This window comes from Canis lupus, chromosome 22 (genome assembly GCF_048164855.1).
Source record: "Canis lupus baileyi chromosome 22, mCanLup2.hap1, whole genome shotgun sequence".
Classification (NCBI taxonomy): Eukaryota; Metazoa; Chordata; class Mammalia; order Carnivora; family Canidae; genus Canis; species Canis lupus.
The window spans coordinates 31,730,435-31,744,856 of NC_132859.1; the positions used below are offsets into that span (position 1 = coordinate 31,730,435).

Sequence of the window (14,422 nt, forward strand, 5' to 3'; positions counted from 1 at the left end):
CATTTGCTTGACCTCCAAATTTGGCTGACAATTTACTGATGAGATTCATAACCTTTGGGTTGCTCTGATATTTTGACATATTTGCTGGGTTCTGGGCTACATCCTGGAAGGCCACCATAACTTCTGGATCCTGCATGGCTGCAAGAACCTCTGGGTCACTAAGAATTTCATTGAGCCCAGGCATTCCTGCCATTCCAGGCATCCCCCCTGCCATTCCAGGCATTCCTCCAGGAAAATTACTGGGCATTCCCCCCGAAAGCCACCTGGGAAAGAGCCAATACTGAGTTCCTGATTGTCACCTGTCTGGCTTCTTCCTCCCTCTGGGCTCTTTCATGTTCTTCCCAAGCCTTCTTCTTCTTCTTCTTCTTCTTCTTCTTCTTCTTCTTCTTTTTTTTTTTTTTGGACCCCGCCCCGCACGGCCGGTGTGCAGGGAGGGCGCCCTTCCCAAGCCTTCTTAACTCTTTCTATTCTTTCTTTGATCTCTCGCTCTTCTGGGCCCTGGGTTGAACTTCTTTCAGCATTGCACTAGCACCTTCATCATAATCCAGTTTACAAGCAAGGGCAAGATCATGTGCTGCTTCTTCCCAATGACCCAGAAGTCTGTGTGCTTTCCCTTGCCACTTGTAAGGCTGTGCTGAATCAGGATTTATTTCAATAGCTCTGTCATAGTTTCGAATGGCAGCATTTGGCTTCTGTAATTTGATGAAGACACTGGCTCTCTTGGCATACAAAATGGCTAAGCGAGGATTCAGTTTGATGGCATCTGTGAACAAGCCAATGGCTTTCTGTAGTTCACCATCATTTAGGGCATCGATGGCAGCCACTTTTTTTTTTTTTTTTATCATTTGCCTGATCCATCATTTCCTCAGTTATCTCTACATTTTCATCTCCCATTTCTCGAGGGGTATCAAGTATCTGGTTCAATTACACCTTCATTGTCAATTTCTAGATCACTTTCCTCACTTGGTGGTTCGTCTGTCTTTATGTTTTCCTCCGCCTTCTTACTATCTGTTTTTTCTTCCTTGATGTTGTCTTCTGATTTAGTTTTATGAGTAGCAGGTGGTATTTTACCCCCCATGCTCTCCACCCACTACCGCAGGAAGCGCATTTCCTCGGTGTGCAGAATGCTTGGATCCTGCTTACACATTTTCACAAAGGCCCAAAGCTCGCTCACTTTGCGGGGGTCCATGGTCCAGAGGTGCTGGCGGCGGTGGGTGGAGGGCATGGCTGAATGAGTATTGGTTTTGAACCCCAGATATGCCACTACTAGTGAGAACAGACAAATCAATATTGTCTGGGGTCTATAGCCACAGCCATCCTCTCTAGAACATTCTGACACTTTTCTTCTTTAATTACATACTATTTGACAGCCCTTGTTCATATATTATGGTTTGGAGTTACCAAGACTTTAGTTTCATCAAACATGTATTGGTATGTTTTTGCTTCTTCTCTTTGTTGCTTTATGATGGTTTCTGAAAGTAAGAAATCCAGAACACCAGACAAAATGAGAAAACATGTCCTATGGATTCCCTCTTCTCTCTATGTAATCTTCTTTCTATTTTCACATCCTTTGTCTAGATCTTTATCACTTCTCATCTGGAATCTGTAGCCTCCTAACTGGTCTCTGCCTACAGTTAGATTTTGTACCAATCTTTCTTCCAATAAGATTATATCTTTAAAGTTCAGAATTATCATGTTAGCCTCTTATTGAAAATCCTCCAAAGACTCCCTTTAGCTTCCAGGACAAAGTTCAGATTCCTCTACTCAGCACCAAAGGCTGTTGATGATTAGCTATTGCTTAACACTCTAGTTATATTCTTTCATTCACTCATTTACTCTCTCATTCACTACTTAATACCTAGGTATCCACTGGCAAACACTAAAAATACAATAATAAATAAAGAATATGTGCCCTGATGGAGCTTCTGATGAACAAATATTAGACAAATAGATGCCTACATTCATATAATTACAAACTGTGATTAAAGCATTAAATGGTAAAGATGGGATGCCATGAGCCACAATAGCCTGGTTAGGGGAAGCATAATACAAACTGTGGTATGGTCAGAGTTTATCAATCTTCAGAAGTGACATTTGTTTTTGTTTTTGTTTTTTTTTTCAGAAGTGACATTTGAGTTAAGACCTAAAGGATGACCTGAAGTTAGTAAGAGTACTCAAAGGAGAATACTTCAAAAAGGCATTATGAAAGGAGGTTTGAGAGGGGAAAGAACTTGGCATTACTGAAATACCTTTTTGCACAGGCATTATTTCCTCCAAACATACCAATTTCTCTGGGGCTCCCTAAATTAGAAATCTTTCAGGGTTCAGTGTCATCACATGTGCAAGTACCTCTCCTTAGAATGTTCATCTGATTCTTTGTTCACCTTTCAAAACTTAGCCAATTTGTTACCCCTTGTAGTAACCTGATGATGTGAATAGCCCTGATTCTTTACTTCTTCCCATTGTGGACAGTGTGTTCAATTCATGCTGAGTTTGATTCTAGGTTCATGCAGGTGGCTTTCTTTGGTCAGGAGAAAGTTAGCGAATACGATGCAACCAAAGGCTTGAAAAGGACTTAACACTGAGGTCTATTCTCTTGCTTTATCTTGCACCTCTGCCTTCACTGTAAGATCATGTCCAGGCAGCCTGGTAAAGAGATGTTACAGAAACAAGGCAAAGAGCCAAGACCATACTAGAACAGCTAACAGCCATTTGACCCCCAAATATGTGATAGCTCTCAGTCAAAATCAGCCAAATTGCCTACCTGACCCTCATCTGGTAGACACATGAGCAAGCTGAGCCAATAGCAGCAGAACCCTCCAGCCAACAGTTACATTCATGAAAAATAATTAATGGTAGCTGGATAAGCCGCTGAGTTTTAGAGTAATTTTTTTTAAAGATTTTATTTATTTATTCATAAGAGACACAGAGAGAGAGGCAGAGACATAGGCAGAGGGACAAGCAGGCTCTCTGCAGAAGCCCAATGCAGAGAACCAATCTGAACCCAGGATCATGCCCTGAGCCAAAGCAGACACTCAACCACTGAGCCACCCAGGTGTCCCTTAGAGTAATTTCTTACAGAGCATTGTGATGATTGTAAAGCAATAATCCTCCTCTAAAAATCTTTTGGGGGGAGGCCTGGGTTGCTCAGCAGTTGAGCATCTGCCTTTGACTCAGGGTGTGATCCCAGGGTCCGGGATTGAATCCCACATTGGGCTCCTGCAGAGAGAGTCTGCTTCTCCCTCTGCCTATGTCTCTGCCTCTCTCTCTGTCTCTCATGAATAAATAAATAAAATCTTAAAAATATATATTTTGGATCTACTCAGGCAGAATTAATTCTCCTAGACTTCAGTCTCATTGCACCTTGAATTTCTCTGTCATTGCACTTTTCTCAGAGTGCCAAAATTGGTTTACTTGTTTAACTTCTCCATGACGATGGAAATGATAATTTACCTTTGTCTCACTGAGAATTAGCAATATCTGACATTTTCACATTTAATAAGTACTTACTAAGTGTTCTTAATTAAAGATGAATGAGCACATTATTAAGAGGAAAATGAATAAAAGTCAAAATGATCAGGAAGTCTTCCTAGAAGGATCTAATAGAATGTAATCTCCATGATAACACTAGTTCCTTATTTATCTTGTCCACTACCATAAACAGCCCCTAACACAAAGCTAGGTACTCAAATATTTGTTGAAGTGCATGACTAGAGAGATGAGAGAAGGAATTTGAGAGGCGAATCTTGAGATGAGCTCTCCCCTCTCCATTACCATTTATCCCCAAGAGTTCCATAGATTTAGCAGAATTGCTATCAGTATGTGCTCAGCAGCTCCATTTCTATTTCCCCACAGCAATCCTCTTCTTTATGGAAGCCACAGAGTCATCATCCTCAGACATGGAAGTAGGGGTCACTTTCCCAGACCCATCAGATAGCTGAGATTTTAAGATAACAAAGGTTATTTACAATGTACTAACACAAGTACTTCTGTGAAACCTTTAAGTAAAAGGGAGGGTTGGAGGAGATATAAATATGAGGGGATGAGTTTGGCTTATTGATTGTTTTTTATGTTAATAAAGGTGGTTTTCAGGGAAGAAAAATATCAAAGCCAGCCTTCTTTTTTAAATCTAATTTCCCTAGGCTTTGAACCTATATCAATCCAGGCAGATACCTATAATATTCATTTTTATTTATAATTATACATGAGTGAAAATAGCTACTTATTAATATACAAATCCCTCATTATCTCCATTTATGGGGAAACCCTTGGGTAACTTCTAACCTCCTGAGTTCCAAGTTTACCAAAATCTCTATCATTCTTAAGTAAAAGAAAACACTTATTCCATTAATTGCCTTTTTTACAGACTTTTTTTTACCTCATTACTTCACATTCAGAAACAAGTTTGCTAACTCCACTTATTGTTCCTAGAAGAAAGATTCATGTGATCATTTAAAGGAGGAGACGTTCTTTGATTGGAAATACCCAATTAGTTCCTTTTACTCCCTTTACCTTCAAAGAAGACAACAAGATTAAACACTGTGAGTAGCCAGGAAAGTAATGGTTCTGGCCATTTCCTCCTCATTATAGCTGCCATCATAAATAAAGAAGTTCAGTACAATGAAGTGTTAAACTTATTACCACAGCTAAAGAGGCTCATCAACAAACAGAACCTCTAAGGAAAGTCACAAAAAATAGAGAATTTTTTATACTTGCTTTTTTTCTCCAATAAGCCTTTTTTGATTAGACAAATCTAATTTCACATATATTTAATTAACTATAATTCCACCCTTAGTCCCCAAAACTACCTTTTTAGAAAAAAAAAGTCATATGCAATATTTGGTTCTGTTTATTAAGAAGAACTCATAATATTGTCTTTTGAAGTCCTGGGGCTTCCAACTATAGTTTTTAATTAGTCATACCTATAGAGATGTATTATTATAAGACATAATAATAACAATGACAATAATCACCACTATACTATGTATTGAGTTCTTACTTAGTGCCAAGCACTTTAGATGCATGAGCTTCTTTAATCTTTATAACAATTCAATGAGTTTAATAAGTGTTATTGACCACAATTTATGCAGATAGTTTTGCTAGAACTCAATTTAAGACACCTAACAAGGTGCCCAAAGCATAAGACCTCTATAAATGCTAACCATTATTATAATTGTATAGCTATTTTTTAAAAACCTCCAAGGAATAATGAAACACAATTTAGTGAAGGTGGCTCTAAAAAGAGCTGAGATAGTATATTCCAAATAAGAAAGTTTCTGGTGGTCTAACTGGTTTAGGAATAGTTTAGAATATTTAGAATAGCTCCTCCCTAGCTTCTGCACCTAAGTTAAGTAGCAACATCACCCCTATATTTCCTACTTAATCCCTAATTATTATTAAAATATTTATCCACAATGACAAGGAAAAAGCCTTGAGAGTAAATAGGTTCCTTACATGATGTCAGGCTATATGATCCAAGCCAAAAGCAAGAGGCCATATTAGGTGAGAACTACTGGCTTAGTTGCAAATGCCAGGTATCAGCTAGGATAACTCACTGCTATTTGACAATCTTGAGCCTACCAATCTGAGCTACCCATAGTGTGTGTGTGTGTGTGTGTGTGTGTGTGTGTGTGTCTGTGTGTTAAGAGCTACCCACAATGTTAATTGGCTTAATCATATTTAATTGGTTTCCTGCCCTTCCCTATTTCACTTACCTCCTGCGGTTTCCTGGAATCACCTCACAACTAAATAACTTGCACTAAAATTCTTGTCTTGAGATCTCCATCTGACAGATGCAAGATTTTTTTACCATTAAATTGTAATAAGATCAAAATTTCACTCCTACTAAATGCAGATTGACCAAACAAAATGAAAAAGTATGTAGCTGCTTTATACTCTATAACCATTCCAATCTTCTCACAAGCCTCTAAAGCTAGACAATAGTGTGGAGCCTGAAAAAACATATACACAATTAATAATCAACTTTTAATTGGTTGATAAAAGAAAAAGACCTTCCAGATTTAAACTATACTCTATCCTGCCAGTTTTTCATCCCCTTGTTTCTACTTACCAAGATGGCATCAGTGTACATTGGGTCGGATGTGCTAAGTATGTCCCTATAGTAGATGTGTAAAAGGGAACTTCTAAAGCTTTAATGATTCCTTTTGTAAAGTGGCTGAGTAGGTCTGCTCCCTGAATTAACAACAATGGGATGCAATAGCCCCATTTGAGTTTTTGTAATACCATGATGCTAACTTTGGCTGAAATCCTTGTCCCAGCCATTTTCTTCTGCTCAAGTCTTCCTGCCCCTCATAGCCCATCCATAGCTTGTCTCTTCTGCTGAACCCATGAATCCTCTGGGTACTCCACAGACCATGGGAAGCCAGAGAGTTTCTTCTGTCGTGTCTATGAAGACTTTTTTCTCTGTCAATGCCATTTAATCTAGATTGTGCCATGCGTAAGTATGGAGACTTCCCTAGAAGCTTATTAAGGAACCATACCACTAGACTCTTCTCCTAATGTTTTCATGCTACTTCATAGTTATCTGGATATTTCTACTATCTGACGTGCCATCTGGGTTCTACCCTGAAAGGGAGAAAAAACATAAATGCCTATTTCTTACTTCTGCTCTGTCTCTCCTTACACTTTTTATCTTTATGCCCCCAGCCAAATGAGATGGGATGTTCTCTCCTTCTATATCACATCAAGAGTTCCCTCAGACCCTAACATATAAAAATGCTCCATGAGGGTCACTCAGGTGGATCAGTCAGTTAATGTCTGCCTTTGGCTCAGGTCATGATCCTAGGGTCCCAGGGTCCTGGGATCAAGCCACACAGGGCTCCCGATCAGCAAGGAGTCTGCTTTTCCCTCTCTTTCTTCCTCTGCCCCTCTCGTCCCTCCTGCTTGCTTTCTCACTCCCTCAAATAAATAAATATATAAAATCCTTTTTTTTAAAAAAAAGCTCTATGATTTGGAGACCCAGACATGGCTACTGATTGGGTAAAAGAGGAAATTAAGAAATTTCCATAAGGCTTGGATTTAAAGATCATTGTCTCAGTACAAGAAGTCCCCTTTGAGACTTAAAGCAGGCCAATACTTCTGTTCTGCACCCCTGGTACCGTAGGCCTCATGGCTCTCAGCCTTGAAATAGAAGGCTACAAGCCAACATAATCGAAGAGGAAATTAAAATCATCAGTCTAATGTGTTTAAAATATCTGTGTCATGTATGTGAAATGCCTAAAATGGCACACAGCTCATAGCAAATGGACTCTTGGGTCCAGTGCTGAAATTGAAAGAGACTATGATGGAAGGTTTGCATTTAGATGGAGCCCTGATGGGATGGATAAAATTTGAAGAGACAGAGATGGGCAAAAGCATTCCAAGCAGAGAGAGTAGTCTGAGCAGAAAATGGGGCATAAATTAGGATCCAAAACATTAAAGGGTCAGGGTAAGGGTTTTGAACTTTATTCTATATGCAGTCAACAATGAAACAATGAAAGTGAGTCTTTGAGCAAAGAAAAGAAATGCCTTAAAAAAGCTTTAAAAAGAAAAAAGACCAATATGACAGCAATTCTGAAATGAAATTTGTACCATTGTTATATAGTAAATAGAAAGTGAAACATTCAGAGTTCAACAGGCAAGATTCCAAAATAGGATGATGCTTAAATAAGATATTTTTCCCCCTTCCTAAATTATTTCTTGGTGCCAAAATAGGAACTGACCAAAATCCCAGATCCAACAGGGATAGTCATTATAAAAATAGTCATATACATAGATGACAAATAATTTATTTTAAAAGACCATATTATTCTCCATCAATTAGTGTACTTTTCAAGATGAATCTGCTTTTGCTATTTTATGATACTTTTTAAAAAGTATTTTGAAATTATTTTTAATTCTAGTACTTTTATTAAGAAAACATTTTACAGGTAATCTAACAACTCCCTGAGCAATTTAAAACATATACTGTTTTACTTGTCTAAACCCCTTCTAGGGAGTTAATCTAAAGCCTAATAATTATAATAAAGGCAGACATTCTCATGCCAGTTGTCAGCAGACTTAAATATAACCAACTTAAAGGAAATTTCACAGCACTGAGATGTCCTAACAAAAGTACATGAGATACTAGTGTAATGTGAAGGATTATCATAAATATTTTATACTTATATGTCATTTGTTAAAAATAAAGTACATGGTGTCCTAGATTGTCTGAGAGAGCTTTGCATAATTTCTAATTCACAACTTTGATAATTACCAGAGTGGTTCTCAGCCAATAGTACAGAGTAGCCAAGAGCCCATAAAAGCATGTTCGGATGAGGCTTTCAAATGCAGCAATCATGTGGGCCAACCTTCTTTTGTTTTAATTTCATGCCAGCTCATTCTGAACATCAAGGAAAAGACTTTAATTGTTTTATTTTGGATGTGCTAAAACTGAAATGCTAATTTTAAAAATATCCTCCAGGGCACCAAATACCTACATCAGACACAGTAGAACTAAACTTAATTTTTAATCACTAAAATGATCCTGAAAATGGAGCAAACTAAGTACATTAGAAAAAGACTAGTGATTTCAAAATGGAAGCAAAGTAATATTTTATTGTAACCTGTAAGTAGGTTTAAAAATCCTGCACTGTAGCATGGAGTATTTGGTACTTGAACTCATCTGATTTGGTATTTGGGCTCATCTGATTTAGCTGTCTCTATAACTGAACTCTGAGTTATATTAATCAACTACAGAAAAAAAATGTCACTTTTAATTGGATAACAACAAAAGATTTACCCAAACTACACATAACCATTTTTAAAAATAACTGATTTGTAAATTCTAAATTAAAGAATTATATATTTATGTGAAACATTGTACATTAAAAACGCATACACAGTATGAACAGATATTCCATATTAAATACTCTGTATTTTGTTATTTTCACCACATCCCACCCCATTAGCATTAAAATAATGTGACAATGCATGTCTTTTCTGCGCTGTATGAGAGGAGCCCACAACATGTAATACTTAATATATCAATATTATTAGCTATTTCCCTTTATAAACGATACCTCAAAACATATGCAATTTTTAAAAGATTACACTAAAATGTACATGTAATGCTAAGATGTAGCAGGATTGTGGAAACTGATTACTATTTCAGAGACATTGCCATTACTTTTCCTGGAAGATGTTTTGAAGGGGTTAAAATAATTCTTCAAGTTCAAAGGAAACACCAAGTCAAAGAAATGTCTTTGGACCCTCAAGTAGTATTTCTAAGGAGATATAAACATTTTGGACTCTTCCAGGAAGGAAATCAAGTGGAAAACTTGTAAGTATTATTAATTCAGCACTACAGAGACAATCCTGAGAAAACAGAGTCATCATTTTTAAAGGAAATTGGTTTTTTTTAACCAAAAAAATACAACTCAAGGAATGAAAGTTGTACCCCTGATATATAGATCACACAATGGGAACACCAAATTAAGCCATTGCCACTTGAAATCAAGGAATGGGGAGATGACCAGGAGCTACAGGTGAAATACCAGATGCCTCCATTTTCAAACAGCCTACAAGCATTGCATTAAGGAGGAAAATTGTTAATTGGTGTACATTTTGCTCAATTTTAGATTAGCTGACTGGAGAAGAGAAAGGCATAATGGAAGGCAAACTTGGGTGAAAAATATCTCTAATTATCTGTAAAAATATGTTCAAGTTTAGATTTATTAAGCTCTAAACATTTGAGGAAACATTCAAAGAAACTATATAGATTTGATCCAAAAAATCTCATTGGCATGATTTGAAGTAAGTCAGTAGTCATGTGAAATCTGTAAGTGAGAGAGCTCACTGTAGAAAGCCATTCAACACAAGCCAGTCTAGAGGTTTAAAATGTTATCACTCCAAAATATGCCATTTGGGGATTGATTATTTTGAATTAAAGGTACTTGAGAAACAGCCAGTGCAAGGACGCTTCAACTCTCCTTTTTTCACCCTGAAAGCAAGAGATATATCTCCCAGATGAAAGGTAACCTTCCTTTACCAGCAGGGTAGAAGGCATCCTTATCACTAAAGACACAAGACAGGTAATTAGGGGCAAAGAAGGCCATATAAATATATGTTGCTACTTCTTCACCATCTTACCACCCCTAGCCCAAATTCCCTGTCTTGTCAGTTCTTCACAAATTTATTGTTTCTTTGCCTAAAAGATATAAAAGCTTCCTGCTCTGGTTACTCCTTTGAGTTTCATACCTTTTTAGGGCTCCTATACATGCACACATATTAAATTAGCCCATAATCTACATCACACTTAATTGTGAGAAGCTAGATACTTTCCCCAAGGCCAGGAACAAGACAGAGAAGTCCTCTTTCACCACTATAGAGATTGAAAACATCAGTGGTGGCTTGAAGTTTGAGAAGGGAGGAATGTTTGACTAGGGAAAGCATTAGGAATTTTTTAGGATTGATAGAACTTATCTTTATGCTAGATATATAATACTATGCATATGTCAAAACCCATAGAAATTTATAATACAGAGAGTTGATCTTAATGTATGCAAATTTTCCTAAAATTCAACCAGGGAATTGAAGGATCCTAACATGGAATGCATACTGTGACAAAAGAGTGTAACTGTATTACAGATAGATGACATAACCTCACTGAAGAGAATGGGAAAAAGTGCTAATCTAAGTAACTTCAGAGAATAATATTTTGACTAGAAACTGCAAGACTAAAGACAAAAACAATCACATAAATAGTGTTCTGTAGTTAATAAAGTTGTTTCTCATAACAGCAAACAAATACTTCAATAAAAGGCACAAGTGTTCCTTGGAGAAATGACTTATTCCAGGGCTCTAGCATGAAATAAAAATAATAATCCCTCCAGAAGGTAAGGAAATGTTCAAAAACAACAACATAGGACATATCAAAAGAACACAGCAGCCAATGGGAAAGCCTCCCAAGGGCCAAAGCAATTTGACAAACAAAATTAATAACTGTATTGGATTATAACCTAAAATATAACATATATATCCTTAAGTCCATGCTGATTTAAATAAATGACTGAATAAAATAAAATGAATAAATAGGGAAAGAATAGACAAATCTCTCATAATAAATAATTCTAAATAGTTTATATAGATACTTTGCCCTCTAGGAGGTGGAGCATAAATCCTTACCTATGGAGAGCAGGAAAAAAAAACTTTGCAGTGGAGAAACCTAACAAATTCTCCCTCAGTCAGGTGACAGAATTCAACATCTTCAATAGTAAAAAAAAAAACAACAACAAACAAACAAACCAAAAACAACATCTTCAATAGTAAGTCAGTCATGTTGATAGCATGTCCCCTGGATACAATGTGATAAGAGTGGCATTTTACCTCATGATCTTCCTCCCAAAAACCTAAAGGCCCAGTCTAATCATGCGATAAACATCAGATAAATCCCAATTGAAGATTACAAAATACCTGACCAATATTCCTCAAAATTATTAAAGTCATCAAAAACAAGAAACTCTTAGAGTTTCTGAGCACCTGGGTGGTTCAGTCCATTCAGTGCTCAACTCTTGGTATCATCTCAAGTTATGATCTCAGAGCCATGGGATTGAGCCCACCTTGGCTTGGTGCTCAGTGCAGAGTCTCCTTAGATTCTCTCTCTCCTTCTCCCTTTTCCCCTCCCCCTGTTAATGCTCTCTCTCTCTCTCTCTCTCAAATAATAAATAAAATCTTTAAAACAAAACAAGAAACTCTGAGAAACTGTCACAGACCGAAGAGTCTAAGGAGATATAACAAGTAAATGCAATGTGACATCCTATATGGGATCTTGGAACAGAAAAAAGACATTGGGGAAAACTAGTGATATCTGAAAGTGAGTATTGTTAACAATAATGTACCAATATTGGTTTCTTAATTGTGGCAAATGTATCATAATGTAATATGTAAACAATAGGGAAATTGGGTGAGGAGTATATGGGAACCCCCTGTTTGACCTTTGCAACTTTTCTGTAAATCTAAAATTAAAGGTTTACTAAATTTTACAAATAAGGCATTGGTCTTGGAGCACTCTAAAGAAAAATCTTCTCTGAGGTTGAAATATAATAAATAATCAACTTCCTCTGAGTTCCCGTATCTTATTTTCTCTTGTTTCAGCTTGTCTTTAGGACCATGATTTTTCCCCTTACGAGGTAGTCCCTCTGCAGATCTGGTCTCTCTCTTCTTTCTCCCTAGATCCATCCTATAGCGTTCTTTTGGAATTTTTTTTTTCCCAAAAATCTTTATTTAAAGTTGCAGTGATTTTTTCCCCCAATATTCTCCCTCAGTCTTCCTTGTGTCAAAATACCTACTCCTCTGGGGATCCTCATTCCCATTATCAATGAAACAGACAAAGATCTATATCCAGGGCACAGGGGTAAAGAAACCATTTATGCCTCAGAAGCTCTTTAGTACAAAAGAACAGGTGACAGGCAGTGAGATCCATTAATAGTCTAAAGCCCCACAGGACAAACACTCTAAGTATTGTTTACAAAACAATTCCCATAGAACAGCAAGGAGTCAATAATAACTTTCTATCCTGACTACATTTTCAAAAATGGTTCCTAGGGATACAGTGTTATCTCTCTTTTCAATTTACATTCTTCCTGCTTTTCCCAGGCTTCCATTTTTCTTATGCCATCATTATGTACATAATCATAAACAGCAATAACATTTTACATGTATATAGTGATTACTATGTGCTAGTCTCTGTATTATTTCATTTAATCCTCATAATAACTTGGTTACTATTATTAGCCACAAATTACAAATAATAAAACCAAGTTCAAAGAGGTTAAATAAATTAGTCAAGATCATGTTCATACATGGTAAAGCCAAGAATTAAGTACACATGGCTCCAGGTTTCAGAAACTCAATCTCTATACATGCTGCTTCCTAGCTTTATATCTTTTCTTCTTTCGATTACTCCTTTGGAGACTTTTAACATTTGTCATTGGCTCTCTGCCAGTATCAATTATGGTGGCCAATTTTTGCAAATCATGTTTTTCTCAGAATATCACTGAGGGCACAAAGCATCTGATCAGAAAGAGACAGAAAAGGAGACATAAAACTGAACAAAATCCGATAGTTGTGCTTTATCTCTTTCTGATCCCAACTCAATCCTTACCTCTCTGGTCAGACTACCCACTTATAGTTCTCATTTATGTTATATTCAGATCCTCCTTAAAATCTAAACCTTGTAAAATAATAAAATACCCTTGAAAGAATGAGGCACAAAATTACAGAACAGCAATGCTTTCACATGCCTTAGCAATTTCCACTGTAGTATGTCTGAACCTACCTGAAACTATATACATCAATCAGCTTGTATTATCATTTTACAACGTATGGTGGCTATTACCCATAGTCACTACAAGAGCTAAGATAAAAGCTCTAAACATTTTGAATCCTACACCTAACCAGTTTTCCTATTCTTTCCCATTCACATTAGGATCATCAAGAAAATTAATCTGTTCAATTAAGAAAAAATCTAACTAGAATAGTATTAATAAAAAAATTATGTTACCAATTTTATTAATTAAATTCCTGAATTATAAATTATTTTCAACATACTTATTTAAAGACAATATAAAAGACCTCCCAATTAACTAATAATTTCCAAGAGAATATTAATATTGGAACCACATCTCTTTGTTCTTTTGGATGCCCATAAAACACAAAGGACCTTGGTCACAGTAGAGATTGAAAGAATATTTTATCAATCAGGTAAAAAATTATTGTTTTCAAGTGTTTACAAATAGTTGTGTCAAGAAAAGTCCTGAATTCAAATTCAAAGTGTTTGGGACTCTCTCTAAGTCATTAAGCAATTTCAGGAGAGGGAAATTAATATCAAGGCATTAATTTCTTTCTCACATTGTCATAAACTACTTCATAAGAAATTTTAAACAAAAATAAATAACTTTTCTTTCCTAAGGTATATATAATTTGTTAAGAATACCAAAACATTCTATACTGTTCAAACATTAGAATTATAAAAACATTTATTAATGTTTTATTAATATAAGGAAGAAAGTAAATCTTTAATACTACTCATCCAGACAAATCAATACCCACTAAATAGATGGTGATCCTCCAGTTGAATATGTCAACTATAGAGCCATGGAAATCTCCCATGAGCATAGCTTTTCCATAAAATGGACATCTAGTACAGAATTTGTCTTACACCATTTCCTCACCACCAGGCACTTTTGCCTGAAATGGAATCAGAATGTCTATTAATGTGCTCAACTAAATGAGCCATTCAAAGATACTTTAATAATAAACCATTATATGGCCAAACAGGTGGTAAAACTAATTAGATGGCTGAAATTAACAGCCTACATCTTGGATGCATTTTATTTCAGATAAAATATGGGAAGATATGTGAAATGAAATAATGAGCAATAAT

General features: G+C 36.2%; 1 pseudogene; it reads right to left on the reverse strand.

Annotated features, from left to right (window-relative positions):
• Positions 1–464: 464 nt before the first annotated feature.
• LOC140614383 (hsc70-interacting protein pseudogene) lies at positions 465–1,189 on the reverse strand (annotated as a pseudogene).
• Positions 1,190–14,422: the final 13,233 nt, after the last annotated feature.